This window comes from Quercus lobata, chromosome 12 (genome assembly GCF_001633185.2).
Source record: "Quercus lobata isolate SW786 chromosome 12, ValleyOak3.0 Primary Assembly, whole genome shotgun sequence".
Lineage (NCBI taxonomy): Eukaryota > Viridiplantae > Streptophyta > Magnoliopsida > Fagales > Fagaceae > Quercus > Quercus lobata.
Genome location: NC_044915.1, coordinates 13,308,348 through 13,323,852, shown reverse-complemented (window position 1 = coordinate 13,323,852; position 15,505 = coordinate 13,308,348). Strand labels below are relative to the sequence as shown.

The 15,505-nt window shown below is 44.8% G+C and overlaps 1 pseudogene; it reads right to left on the bottom strand.

Annotated features, from left to right (window-relative positions):
- LOC115970254 overlaps window positions 1-15,505 on the bottom strand; it is a 45,109-nt pseudogene that overhangs the window by 20,504 nt on the left and 9,100 nt on the right.

Here is a 15,505-nt window from a genome sequence, read left to right as displayed (position 1 = left end):
TCATAAAGTATAAATGTCTATGTAACAGGGACATTTCAGCTTTGTGAACATAGAAGTGGTGCCACTTCTAGCAAGAGTAAAGGGTTTTCTCTTGTAAATGTTTACTAAACCAGGAAGAGCATAAGACCATAATAGTGCTAACAATAATGGATTTCTAAATATGTTGTGGATGTTCACATGTGTGTGTTGTTTCCGATTTTAACACATAAGAGTTTTGGTTTAAGAACCAAGTCACCATTAACTCTGTTGATTTCTTGAGCAATTACACTAAGGGGAGGTTTAAGTTGAAAGACACCTTCCATTATGCATGATAGAATATCAATCAAGTGAGACATATATTATTACAACCTAGCGGTGGATTGTTGTATATATAGGTATATACAAGGATAGGTTGTAATAATGTTGTTTGAGTTTAGATAATATTGTTTCATAAAGTGAAAATTCAGATTTTGGAATTTTCTAAGTGAAAATTTTGAATTAAGCATTTTCGATCGGTTGAAACTTTGGCTTGATCAATTGAAATTGTAAAGAAAAAATCTTAGAGCTTTTGCTTGGTTTGATCGCTAGTCGATTCTTGTTTGACTGATCGAAAAGAGCATTCGATCAATCGAATCTTGATTGATTGAAACTCGAAAACTGAATTTTCTGCAGAATTTTTCTGATGACTGTTCAGAAAGGTTGAAGAGGTTTCAAGCCTTGTGAACAGTTTTATGAAACATTTTAACTTTCTATACGTGCCTTTTGATGAAACATAACCCTATGGGTATAAATAGAGGCTTATGTTCACTTGAAAAATAGTAAGTTAGAGAGAAACACAAGAAATCCTGTGGTTTTTCTTTGGAATTGCTATCTATAAAACCCAACATCTTGGTTGTATCCTGGGGATAAATTTATGAAAACCCTTTTGCAACAATAGTGTGGGGGGCAAATATTGTCTAAGGAAAACGATATTATGCCTTCAAGTTATCTATTTTCTATTTGTCTTTTGTGTTGTATGGGGCAAGGCCCCAAGCCCAATGGGCCTTGGGCCCTGGCCTTGTGGTACGAACCATAACCCCGACCCCTTTTACAGGGCAGGGCCCCAGCCTTGTGGCATAATACCCGAACCTCTTCTCGGTGGACCTGTGACCTTGACTTAGGCACACCTTGAGGCCCAATTTGAACCCGAAAATTGAAATGAGACCATTCTGTCTTGAAAATCAAAAGCGAGTCCTTCTCGATCAACTCTAACTTGGTCGGGAGTGTTATTGCTCGGAGGTATAAGGTCTCAACGACCCGATATTGCCTTAGGGAGTATCACTGCCAAACAACTTTTTGGAGGCAGGAACCAGTTCTAATGCCATTACCACTATTCCCAACAAAACATCCACTTAGGACTGATGGAATTAGACCCCCATTCACACGAGTGAAATCAGGAAGTAATCATAACACCTCCACTTATCTCAAGCTATATATAGGAGAATAGAGTAAGGAGTGGGGGTTGGCAATTCTGGAGAGAACAAAGAGAAAAGAGCAGTTATATTAAGAGAAAAGGGAGCAACTCTGTGAGGAAAAAGAGGAGAATTTGCAGAACAAGAGTATGTGCAACTGGGTCTTCAAGCATAGGACTACCTATAATAGGAAACCCAAAGCCATAATATAAATAAATTGTGAACCCAAGTATAGGTAAAGCCCATTAACCTTATATTGGGTGCGTATAATTGGCACCATCTGTGGGGATCTCCTACGTAGCTATGGTTTTACTAAGACTCACGCAGGGAAAATGTCTGAAGGGCGGTCAGGGAGTTATGTTGAAAGCGGTTCTGGGAGATCTTCTCGGGGATCTACTTTGCGAGAAAGAAGGCAAAAGAGGCGTGAAGATAGGGAACATGAGCAGGAGGAAGAGCATTCCGGCCTTGGAGAAGGGTCGTATCAAACTCACCAGACAATATCAGGGGCTTCCAGGCGTGGGAGCTTTGATGAGAAGGACGAGGAACTTGAACGCTTTTGTAGGTTGGTAAGAGATTTAAAGTTGGAAGCAAGAGGTAGGTGTCGAAGGAGGGATCGCGAAGAGCGTGCAGAAGGGTTAGCTAGTGTAGGTGGACACGACGGAGAAGGGTCTCATCAATCTAGTTCCCATCGACATTGGGATCGGTCATAGGAATATGCAGATCGGGACTCGATTTCCCTGGAAAGGCGATGACCCCAAAATGCCACCATGGACGCCATGAGTCGCGCATTACGAAGAGCTGCTCGGTCGCCGTTTTCAGGGGACATTGAACAAGCTCCTATGCCGAGCAGATTCACCCGGCCTCCATTTAACTCTTATGATGGGAAAACGGATCCAATAGAGCATGTAAGCCATTATATCTAGATGATGTTGTTACACACTCATAATGACATGCTGATGTGTAAAGTATTCCCTTCGAGTCTTGTGCCAATCGCTTTGAGGTGGTTTAATGGATTGAGGAAAGGCTCGATTTATAGCTTTGTCGAGCTAATCCAAGAGTTTAGTGTTCGGTTTATGACCTGCAGTCAGTGGACGCACTACTATCTATGAAAATGGGGGCCGGAGAAACCTTCCACGGCTACACTAGCTAGTACTGGGAGTTGTACAATGAGATCAGCGGGGGCAATGAAAGAATCGCAGCGAGTACTTTTCAATTGGGATTGCCCGAAGCCTCCGAATTGCTAGAGTCATTGACAAGGAGGCCACTCGAGGATATGAAGCAGTTGATGAGGCGTATTAAAGAGTATAAAAGATTGGAGGATGACCAGCAGCAAAACAAAGGCAAGGCTTCGATTATAAGTCAGCCACGGCAAGGGAGCTTTTAGTTAAGGCCTTGGAAGGATTTAAGGATTCAGGAACCAAGCACTTAGGTGGGGGAAGTGAACGTGACATACAAGGAGCTGGTACACAGGATTGTAGATCGAATCAAGAATGAGCCATACTTTTGGTGGCCAAATAAGATAGGGGGTGACCCGTCAAGGAGAAATGAAAACCTGTACTGTACTTATCATAGAGATAAGGGGCATACCACTGAGTAATGTAGGGTGTTGAAAGACCATTTAGAGTAGCTAGTAAAAGGGGGTATTTGAAAGAGTTTGTGGTGGACTCAAGGAATCAGGATGTTGGGCAAGGAACTCAACCTTGGGAGAATCCTTTCCCACCCCCATTGGGAGTGATAGAGGTCATTCACACAGCTTTAAGGGGTACCCTGATGTCTGAGAAGAGAGGGGTACTAACCGTGGTGTCGGCAGAAGGTTGCCCGGATGAGCAACCTTCGATAAGAAGTTGAAGCTCACCCGGGAGCCCATTGCCTTCAATGATGATAACCTAGAAGGAATGATCCAGCCATACGATGATGTCTTAGTGGTCATAGCCCGGATAAATGGCTTTATAGTGAAGAGGGTATTTATAGATCAGGGGAGTGGTGCTGAAGTGATGTATCCCGACTTATTTAGGGGGCTTGGCTTGAAGAGTGAGGACCTTTCTAAGTACGATAAACCCTTGGTGGGATTTGATGGTCAAATAGTGATCCTAGAGGGGCAGATTTCACTTCCTGTAAATATGGAAGGTAAGGAAGTAATTGTGGCATTTATAGTGGTCGCTTCGTTTTCTTCATATACGACAATCCTTGGAAGGCCATGGATTCATGCAATGGGGGTAGTCCCATCCACTCTCTATGTGAAGGTCAAGTTTCGCATCGAGTAAGGTATTGCTGTAGTAAGCGGAAACCAACAAGTGGCCAAGTAGTGTTTGGTGGTCGCCGTTAATCCGGAGATCAAGCAAAAGGAACCAGCCAAGGAAGTACCCTTATAGCAACTATAGGAACCCCAGAAGGGAATGAGGGCAAGCTGTGCCGAGGGCTTGATAAGAGTAAGGATACTACTGGATGATAACAGAAGTTTCCAGATAGGAGCAAGTATGAGGGACGTGGATAGGGTAGAGCTATTGTTATTTTTTGTATAGAACGTCGATGTATTTGCTTGGAGCCCATACGAGGTGCCCGGGGTAGACCCCAAGTTCATAGTTAACAAGCTTAATGTGGACCCATCATTCCCTTCTAAGAAGCAAAAACTAAGGAGGTCGGCTAAGGAGCATGTCGAAGCCGTTAGGCAAGAGGTCAAGAGGTTGAAGGAGGCAGGGCCAATAAAGGAGGTTTTCTTTCCGAAGTGGCTAGCAAATATCGTTGTAGTAAAAAAGAAGAACGGCAAATGGAGGGTGTGTATTGATTTTACTGATTTGAATCGGGTATGCCCAAATGACCCATTCCCTATGCCAAAGATTGATCAGTTGGTGGATGCCATGTATGGGCACTCAAGGATGAGCTTTCTGGACGTTTTCCGGGGTTATCATCAAATTGCCCCGGCCGCCGAGGATCAAGAGAAAATGGCGTTCATATCCTCCGATGCCAATTACCATTATATCGCGGTGCTGTTTGGGCTAAAGAATGCTGGAGCCATTTATCAACGGATGATGACGAGGATGTTTAGAGATAAGATTGGGTACACGGTTGAGGTGTAAATTGACGATATGGTGGTTAAAAGCAAACGGGAGGTACAACATATTGACGATCTTAAAGAGGTGTTCGAAGTGCTCTAACAACACAAGCTGCGCCTTAATGCCGACAAGTGTGCTTTTGGAGTAGGGGCTGGCAAGTTCTTGGGATATTTGATCACTAACTGAGGAATAGAAGTCAACCCTAATCAGATTAAAGTTGTGAAGCACCTCAAGCCGCCGAGTAATCCAAAGGAATTCCAAGTACTGACCGGCATGTTAGTTGCTCTTAACCAGTTTATTTTCAAGTTTGCCGATTGGTGCCATCCGTTTTATCAGCTTTTGAAAAAATGGAAGGGATTTCAGTGGAGCAAGGAGTGTGGAAAGGCCTTTTAGGACCTGAAGGCGTATTTAGTACAGGCACCTATGTTGACAGCCCCGGAACCCAGTGAAGACTTGTTTATGTATCTCTCGGTGTTTGAGTATGCCGTGAGTGTCGTGTTGCTGAGGGATCAAGGTGTATAACAGCCAATATACTATGTCAACAAAACCGTAGTCGACGCCGAGACAAAATATTTGCCTCTGAAGAAGTTGGTATTAGCACTAGTTCATGCTACTAGGAAGCTGCCTTATTATTTTCAAGCTCATACTGTCTATGTATTGAACAAGAATCCTTAACAGTCGTTGTTGAAGAGATTTGATTTCACTAGTAAAATAGCCAAGTGGGGAACTCGGCTAAGCTCTTTTGACATTAGTTACAGACCTAGAAGCTCGGTGAAGGGTCAGGTTCTCGTCGATTTTGCTGCAGAGTTTTCCCTGAGAGGAGAGATGGAGATAGTTTGCCATGTAAAAGTCCCCTCGTGGAAGGTTTTTATGGACAACGTGTCCAGCGTAGTAGGAGCTAGGGTTGGAATTGTAATCATCACCCCAGAAGGAATAAAATTGGAGCATTCTTTCAGCCTAGGCTTTAGAGCCTCAAACAACGAAGCTGAGTATGAAGCCCTGCTGGCCGGATTAAGAGTTGCTTCGGACCTAGGTGCTATGGAGGTAGAGATCTATTTTGATTCTCGATTGTTGGTTAATCAAGTGTAGGGAAACTTTGAGGTCAAGGATCCTCGGATGGTGGAATACTTATGGTTGGTAAAGAAGACTATGGATCGCTTTCTAAATGTGAGAGTGGTTGAAGTGGCCGGGGGACAGAATTGACATGCTGACTCTTTGGCCAGATTAGCGTTATCATTGACCGAGGAGGTACCTCGACTAATCAAAGTGGAGTTGGTAGCAGAACTTAGTATTAATGTAGAGGTAGGTGTTTCACTAATAACAACGACTAAATCATGTTGGATGGATCCGATCATTGACTTTTTAGCAAAGGATCAAGTGCCAGCTGATGAAAAAGAGGCAGAAAAGGTGCGCTGGGTAGCTACTTAGTATTGGCTGTTAGTTGATCGTAAGCTGTACTGAAGGTCTTTTGAGGGGCCTTACCTACAATGTTTGCACCCTAGCAAAATTGGAGAACTCCTGGTTGAACTTCATGAAGGGGTGTGCGGCAGTCACGTGGGGGGACGATCGTTAGCTCACCGAGCAATGACTTAGGGATTTTGGTGGCCACAAATGCAAAAGGACGCCATTGAGTATGCACGAAAGTGTGAGCAATGCTAGAAGCACGCCCTGATGATCCACCAGCCGACAGGGAGCCTAAATCTTATCAGTAACCCGTGGCCTTTTGCGTAGTGGGGGCTAAATATTGTTGGTCCATTCCCTCGGGCTACAGAAATCGAAGGTTTGTTTTAGTGGACGTAGACTACTTCACCAAGTTGGTGGAGGCAGAGGCATTGGCAAACATCCGGGATGTGGACGTTAAGAAGTTTGTATGGAGAAACATAGTAACGAGGTTTGGGGTACCAGAGTCTCTAGTGTCAGATGATGGATTGAAGTTTGACAGTAAAGCTTTCTGTGAATTTTGTAGCAGCCTCGGCATCAGGAACAGGTATTCTACCTCGCCATATTTGCAAAGTAATGGCCAAGCTGAGGCCACCAACAAGGCTATTGTGAATGTGTTGAAGAAAAGATTAGAGGGTGCTAAGGGTAGGTGGGTAGAGGCGTTGCCTAATGTTCTGTGGGCATATTGGACAACTCTGAGGAGATCCACAGGAGAGACTCCGTTTTCTCTTATGTATGGAGCATAAGCAGTCATACCAGCTGAGATAAATTTATGCAGTGCCCGGGTTTCAGGATTCACCCCTACCAAGAATGCAGGATTAATGGTGAAACAGTTGAACCTGTTGGAGGAACGTCAGGAATTAGTGACCATACAGTTGGCAGAATATCAGCAAAAACTTGCACGGAGATACAACAGGGACGTGAGGAGAAGTGAGTTTAGTGTAGGAGATTTGGTACTTCGAAAGGTAGTAGGGAACACATGAGATGTCAATGCAGAAAAGTTAGCGTCCACCTAGGAAGGACCTTATAGAGTTACCGCCATTGCTAGCGCGGGAGCATACTATTTGGAAGACTTGGACAAAAGACTACTTCCTCAGCCATGGAATGCTCCTAATTTAAAGAAGTTTTACCACTGATTATCAGTGTGCGGGGGTATGGGTTGAGTATGATGTTATATGTGTATGCTATTAAGTAATACAAAGGCGATATTTATCCATCCAGGTGTACTTATGCTTACGGTTCTGTCATTGTTAATTTATTAACCTCGATCAACGAACGCGAAGAGAACTAAGTCTATTTCCTCTAAGAATGGAAAACTGCTCCTGGTTCAATTCTAATCACTGAGCTGGTGGAAACCTTATATCAAACTATTCTAAGGGCTGAAACCTTCTTTTGGTTCGATCCTAATCACCAAGTAGGTGGAAACCTTACATCAAACTGTTTTAAGGGCTGAAACCTGCTCCCGGTTCGATCCTAATCACTGAGCAGGTGAAAACCTTACATTAAACTGTTTTAAGAGTTGAAACCTGCTCCCAGTTTGATCTTAATCACCTAGCAGGTGGAAGCCTTATATCAAACTATTCTAAGGGCTGAAACTTGCTTCCGGTTCGATCCTAATCACTAAATAGGTGGAAACCTTGTATCAAACTATTCTAAGGGCCGAAACTTGCTCCCGGTTCGATCCTAATCACTGAGTACGTGGAAACCTTGTATCAAACTGTTCTAAGGGCCAAAACCTGCTCCTGGTTCGATCCTAATCACCGAGTAGGTGGAACTCTTATGTCAAATTATTCTAAGGTCAAAAACCTGTTCCTCGGGCAGATGGAAACCTTATAGTAAATTTACCTAGCGATAAAAATCCTGTTCTTGGTTAGGCCCAGTAACTTAGTAGATGGGAACCTATCATCTAGTTTCCTCAAGAACAGAAGCCGGGCATTCATTTTTAACACAGGCATGCGTCAAATTCAACCTTTAGTGCCGGGTGGGCGTGAGCTTAGTGCTAATTTTTTCTAGATACGGCAAACCTTTTTCAGTTCGGCCCCGGTCACTATATAGATATAGATATAGCCAATCTATTCGAAGACAAGCGAGAGTGGTCTTTATCACCGGTCAGAGGTAAGCCTTTATTATGCTACCCGGTCAAAAAAAATAAAAATAATAATAAGGTGTAGTAGGAAAAAATAACTTAGTAACAATGTGATGATCATTTATAAATGTAGCTAAAGTAATTGTTTGGTCACTAATTAAATAAAGCAAATAGAAATAAAAGTTAAACTATTGTTCTATCATCACAACCTAGTAACTATGGGCAAACCAAACAAATGAAAAAAAAAAAAAATCAAACACAAGTAAAAAAAAAAAAAAAAAACTACAAAGGCAGGTTAAAAATTTGAGTATTAGGCTAAAGGATCAGTGGGCGGGAGTTGGACTGTGTCTTCGGCTTGCCGTTCTAGTGCATCCTTGATTGGCTGATCGATAGGAGGCGGCTGGGCTTGGACATCCTCGGTGGCGTTGAGGTTGCTGGTGACCTCGAGATCAACCATCTCCATGTGGGTGTCAATCGCGTGCACCAGCTCCCTCATATTGGGGGTGTCCTCCTTGTCAGCAGGACCAGATTGACTCTGAACGTGGGGAGAAGGAGCCGGGTATGGAATTTACTTAGGGTTCTTCAGTGGGGAATCTTCTGCCACTCCCATTGCTTGCAGGGCTGCTAGCCACCCTTCTCTAAAGCCATGATGCCGGGCTTGATGGACAATGGGCTCTGTGTAGTTTTCGGCATCCGCGAAGCCTTCATTGTACCACTTTTCCTCATAGGCTTCAAGGGTTGCTTTTAGGTTTACGATCTCGTCAGCTTGGGCCAAGTTTAGGCTTTCTACCTCCGCCAATTTTAGCTCCGTGCCCACCCCCCCAGCTTAACCTTTATCTCAGTTAACCTTTTCTCCACCACCAACGGGCTTTTTCGACATACTGAGCCTTTTTTTCGATAGCCTCAGCAGCTTTGCCTTTCTTCTTTGTCGTGGCTACCGCAACGTCCTTTAGAGCCTTTTCCCGTTTGGCATCCTTAGCAGTCTCCTTTAACCTCTCTTCGATAACATAGGTCAGCTGCGCGGCCTGGTAACACAACAGTGACAAGTATGAAGGTAAAGATAATACACATGCATTAAAACAAATGAAAAAAGATGGGATAGAAAGTTACCGCTATGGTGTGCCACTGCAGCCGCTTAGCCAACGATTCTTCAGTCCTGCTCGAGAAGAAGTGAACATCCTCTAGCAATAAGAGGCCTTACACCAAGCTGTGGGCAACTTGGCCCCCTTCACCCTACACCCATGTTCTTTCATTGGCAAACATCGGTAGGGGCTCATTACCGAGTTTGAAGGTGGTTTGCCAGCTTGCCTTAGGCTGAGTGGAAGATGCCACGTTGGTCCCGACCTGGGCAGTGGGTCGGGGACCACCAGTCGGCTCCCGGATTATGATCCTGCCGGATACCCGGGGAGGGGTCCTCAAGAGAGCATCACTTAGGACCCTAGGTGGTTGGTCGACAGTGTGTTGCCTTTTTCTGGTTGGGTCGGTAGGAGGAAGGGGAGTTGGATCCCTGCCTTGGGGCTGTTGAGGTTGAGCTGTAAGGCGGGTATCGGGCAAAAACCGGTCAAGGGTCATTATACGCTTGGTCACCATCTTGTCACCTTGACCGACCTCCGCTTCCGAAGAATTAACCGACTCGGCTGTTGCTGGCTCGGCTACTTGAACCAGGGCTTCGCGCTCTTCAATAGGTATGTGGACTCTGCGATTTTGGGATACGAGATCAACTGAGGTATCCTTTATCGGTGCAAGAGAATCTGCGATAGTATACTGGGGGCCGAGATCTTGGGCTTTACCAACGGTTAACTAAGGAGGAAGGAGATTGGCCTGACGTATGTCTATGTATGATTGCAGCGGGCTATCCACCAGCAAAGCTTGCCTAAAGGGTTGCCAAGTAGTGTAGACGGGAGTGCAGTCGAGTATGAGGTGCGACGCTTAGAGTTGCCTGTCTAAATTCACGAATATTTCGGACTGGAGCACAAAGTTCAAATCCCTCACGTGCACTACTTTAATGTCCGGCCTAAACCTTTTGCCATTTGCAATAAAATAATACAATAAGTGGTTAGTGCCTGTTTAAGCAAAACAATCACAAGGAAAACACGAGTAAAAGAATAAAGGTGCTCGGTACTGACTAACTTTACACAGCGATAGTGGGCAGGGGAGCTAGTTGGCAAGCCAGTTACCGCTCACCCTAACGTATTCCCCCGCTGAGTTTGTGTCAGAATCGGGTAGGCATGAAATAAGCCATACTCGTACATCCCTAGCCTTTAAGTAATGGTTAGATTTGAGATTACCATAGAAACTGTACATAAAGTTTATATCGTGGTGTTTTAACTGTAACCCGTATATCTGATTTAACCTGTTGACATAACTTACGACCTGGTAAAAATTGGGGAGAAGTTAATCAAGACATAAACCATAAAACCTAAGAGTACTAAGTAAAAGAGGGTTCACGGAAAACCTAACCCCTCCCTCTAGGATAGCCATCAAAGGGAAAAACACTGTGTCAGACCTAGAATGTCGATAGAGAGCAATGTCGCCCTCGTGAAAATAAGCCACATCCACATACCCAAGGATGTTGAAAACCTCTTTAAAGTTAACTAAAGATGCCTCAGTAGACAGAAGATGAGAAAATCCCATTCTTAAACTCTAAAGCGAAGGAAAAAATTGAAAGAGGAAGAAGAAGTAGAGAAACTTACTGTGGGCTCTAGGAATGGGTGATCTTGATTGAAGGATTTATGCATGGGAGAAGAATGCTTGGCAGAGAGAAATTTTGAAGACTAGGGAAGTAAAGAGTGATCTAAAGGAGGAACAAGGACTATTTATAGGATGAGAGAATTTAATGGAGCGGAAAGGTGGGAAAACCCTTCTAAATTCTTTTTGTAATCCCCATATGTGCAACCTCGGTTTGCGAACTGTCAGGTTATGATGGCGGTTAATCCTGACAGCCTGGCGTAATGCCCTTTTTAGAGTGTATTAATGACCATCCTATCCGTTCAATAATTGACACCTGAGCTTCTCGAGGGGTCTCTGGCGCTTGTCATCCTTGATTCATTCCTGGTAGCTGGACACGAATCAAGGGGGGGCTATTGTACGAGGCAAGGCCTTAAGCCCAGTGGGCCTTGGGCCCTGGCCTTATGGTACAGACTATAACCCCAACCCCTTGTATGGGGTAGGGCCTTAGGCCCATTAGGACTTGGGCCCTAACCTTGTGGCATAATACCCGACCTTCTTCCTGGTGGACCTGTGACCTTGACCCGAGCACACCGTGAGGCCCAATTTGAACCTAAAAACCGAAATGAGACCATTCTGTCTTGAACGTCAAGAGTCCTTCCCGATCAACTCTAACTTGGTTGAGAGTGTTATTGCTCGGAGGAATAAGGTCTTAGCGACTCGGTAATGCCTTGGGGAGTATCACTGTCGAATAGCCTTTTGGAGGTAGGAACTAGTTCCAATACCATTACCATTGTTCCCAACAGAACATCCACTTAGGATTGATGGAATTGGATCCCCATTCACACGAGTGAGATCAGGAAGTACTCATAACACCTCCACTTATCTCAAACTATAAATAGGAGAATAAAGTGAAGAGTGGGGGTTGGCAATTCTGCAGAGAATGGAGAGAAAAGAGCAACTATATCAAGAGAAAAAGGAGCAGCTCTGTGAGGAAAAAGAGGAGGATTTGCAAAATAAGAGTGTGTGCAACTGGGTCTCCGAGCATAGAACTACTCATAGTAGGAAACTCAAAGCCCACAATATAAATAGATTGTAAGCCCAAGTATAGGTAGAGCCCGTTAACCTTATATTGGGTGCGCACATATGTTAACCTTGTTCTTCCATTATTACTTTGTATAATATCCCCAACAACCATAACACAAAATCGAATGTTTGTATATATACAAAAATAAAGAATAAGCAGATAGAAACCTGACACGTACTTGATCTTGGAAAGGTTTAGGAACACGATAATTGTGGCTATGCATTTGCTTCCCAGGCCACTCATTTATTCCGGGCAAACAAAAGAAAAAAGTCAAAATTTAATTTTGGTCTTTAGACTTAGACGGCTAGACTAAAAATGAATTTTTTTTTTCTTTTCCTAGTAGTTAGAGGTGAGAGAATTTGAACCATTCAATCTTTGTTGGAGATTCTAAAGAGTGCTAACAAGTTAAATTATAAGACTTTTGATAAAGAGCCATTTTTTATTTTTTATTAAAGCAACAAAGAGTGATTTTAATATTTTGAAAAATTATTAAAAAATATTTTAGAACACAATAATTTTATCCTATTTGTATAAACTAATAATTTTTCCAAAGTTAAAATAATGTTTTTATTTGCTAAAAACATAAAAAAAATGATCAATTTTAGTCTATACAAAACTTAAAAAGGATTGCTTTGAATCCTTATAAAATAATGATGTTAATTAGTTATATTATCTCGTCTCTTCTAATAGATTAAATACTTATTGTACGGCATCGAGATCCCAAGACCCATATGGGCCCTGGGCTCGGGCCCAATGGAACGGCCCCATCGCCCTAAACCCTTCTTGAAACTGCCTTCATAAAGAACGAGTTTTGGGCCTCGGATCCTGAGCTGTGCTCGGCATAAAACTTCCCAAACAATCATATAAACCTTGTCCCGGCAGGTCATGGGATGCTCGGGGAACATCATTACCGAGCAAATTCGCCTGAGCTGGAACCAAGTTTCAAGGCCATAATTGTTACATCCCACTTTCACCTAAACACCTACTTAAAACAGATAATATTGGACCTTCAATTGCACTAGCGATGTCAGTAATCATGATCTCCCCACTAACCTAAGCTATAAATAGCAGAAGTTGGGGAAGATGATGGGGTTCAGAAAAAAAAGAGGGAGAATAGTCGTTTAGAGAGTGGAGGAACATTACTTTGAGTCTCTGTGCCAATAACGACCCAAAGTAGGAAATCTTGAAACCCACTTTACAAAAAAATTGTGAGCCCAAGTGGGGTTGAGCCCAGCAGTCTCGTTTCAGGCTTGCACAATTGGCGCCCACCGTGGGGCCCTCCTACAAAGCTGTGGTTCGATTGAGACTTAAGTAAAGAAGATGTCCGAGGGACGTTCGGGAGGGTGTGCCCAGAGTGGTTCCGTGGGATCTTCTTGGGGGTCCACATGGTGGGAAAGAAGACAGAAAGGGCGCGAGGATAGGGAGCGCCTGCAAGGAGAGGCAGAGTCTGGCCTGGGAGAAGGGTCAGATCAGACCCGCCGAACGGTGTCGGGTGTCTCGGGACAAAGGCAGTATGATGACAGAGACCGAGAGCTGGAGCGGTTGTGCAGACTGGTGATGGATCTAGAACTGGAAGCAAGGGGTCAACCCCAAGAAAGGGACCGCCACCACCGGCAAAGGAGAAATGATAGCACGGGAATTCGGGGCGAAGAGGGCTTTAGCCAATCCGGTACATGAAGATTCCAAAACCGATCAGCCTCTCAAGAATCGCACCAGTGTAGGAATCACTCACACTCCCGAGAGACACGTCATTGCCGGAACCGTTCACGTTCGCATGGATACGAGGACTGAGGGTCTGATTCGCCAGAGGAACGGCGACCCCACAATGCTGCCATGGATGCCATGAGCCGAGCCTTACGAAGGGCTGCTCAGTCACCATTCTCAGATGAAATTGAACGGGCCCCTATGCCGAGTAGATTTACAAGACCGCCATTCAATTCCTACGACGGGAAGACGGACCCTGTAGAGCACGTCAGTCATTATAGCCACATGATGTCCTTGCATGCACACAATGATGCCTTGATGTGTAAGGTATTACCCTCCAGTCTCGGCTCCACGGCCCTGAGATGGTTTAACGGGTTACGAAAAGGCTCCATTCGTAGCTTTGCCAAGCTAATTCAAGAGTTCGGCAGTAGATTCGTGACATGCAGCCGAATGCTGCAGCCGGTGGATGCGCTACTTTCTATAAAGATGAGGGTCGGTGAAACCCTTCGAAGTTACGCCAGCCGGTACTGGGAACTCTACAACGAGATCGGTGGAGGGAATGAGAAGATAGCGGCAAGCACCTTCAGGATGGGGCTCCCCGAAGATTCTGAATTACAGGAGCCGTTGACGAAAAGACCTCCCGAGGATATGAGGCAGCTTATGAGGCGCATTGAGGAGTATAAACGCCTGGAAGATGATCGGCTACAAAATAAGGGGAAAGCCCCGTTACTCGGGAGATCTCGGCAGGGCGTTATCCCAGCAAGACTGAAAAAAGATTTCAGGATGCAAGAACTAGAGGCGTAAATTGAGGGAGTTAATGTGGCGCAAATTAAGAACGAATCATTCTTCAAGTGGCCAAACAAAATGGGGGGTGACCCATCTCGGAGGAACCAAAACTTGTATTGCACATACCATAGGGACAAAGGGCATACCACCGAGCAGTGTCGGGTACTGAAAGATCATCTCGGGTAGTTAGTAAAAGCAGGGTATCTGAAAGAGTTTGTAGTGGACTCCGTTGACCAAGATTCCGGCCAGGGTGTTAAGCAGAGAAGGAATCCCCTCCCACCACCGCTGGGAGTGATCGAAGTCATCCACGCTGCCCCGAGAGGTACGGCAGCAGTTAAAGGGGTACTGATAGTGGCTTGCATAGAAGGAGAATCACCCGAGAAGAGGATGAAAGTTGGTCGGCTAACCATCTCTTTTGGCGAAGAAGACTTACAAGGGATGATTCAACCTCATGATGATGCGTTGGTAGTAACATCTCGGATAAGCGGGTTCTTGGTAAAAGGAGTGATGATAGACCAAGGAAGCGAAGCCAACGTGATGTACCCGGACTTGTTCGAAGGGCTCGGATTGAAGAGTCAGGATTTGGTGAAGTATGACACGCCATTGGTCTCGTTTAACGGAAGGGTCGTGGTTCCCGAAGGGCAAATTTCTCTCTCGGTGGACATGGAAGGCAAGGAAGTAATATTGACCTTCATAGTAGTCCGGTCATTCTCACCGTACACTGCAATCTTGGGAAGGCCGTGGATCCACGCAATGAAAGCCGTTCCGTCCACCCTGCACGTGAAAGTGAAATTTTCCACCGAGTATGGAGTCACTGTGGTGCGAGGGAACCAACAAGTGGCTTGGCAGTGTCTGGTCGCCGCAGTCAGGTGGAAGAACGAACAGCTCGGACAAGCGGAAGAGACCGAAAAAGAGCCTTTATAGCAATCATAGAAGCCCCGAGGGGAAACGGGGGCGGACGTTGTCGAGGATGTTTTGAAGGTCAGAATTTTTCCGGACGAAGACAGGTATTTCCAAATAGGCACGAGCATTAACAACCAAGAAAAGGCAGAAATGTTGTTGTTTCTTTTACAGAACGTGGATGTTTTTGTTTGGAGTTCGTACGAAGTGCCCGGCGTAGATCCCGAGTTCATTGTCCACAAGCTTAACGTGGACCCATCATTCCCCCCGAAAAAGCAAAAATCGAGGAGATCATCGAAGGAGCATGCTGACGTGGTGAACTTGGAAGTCCAGAGGCTGAAGGAAGTAAGGG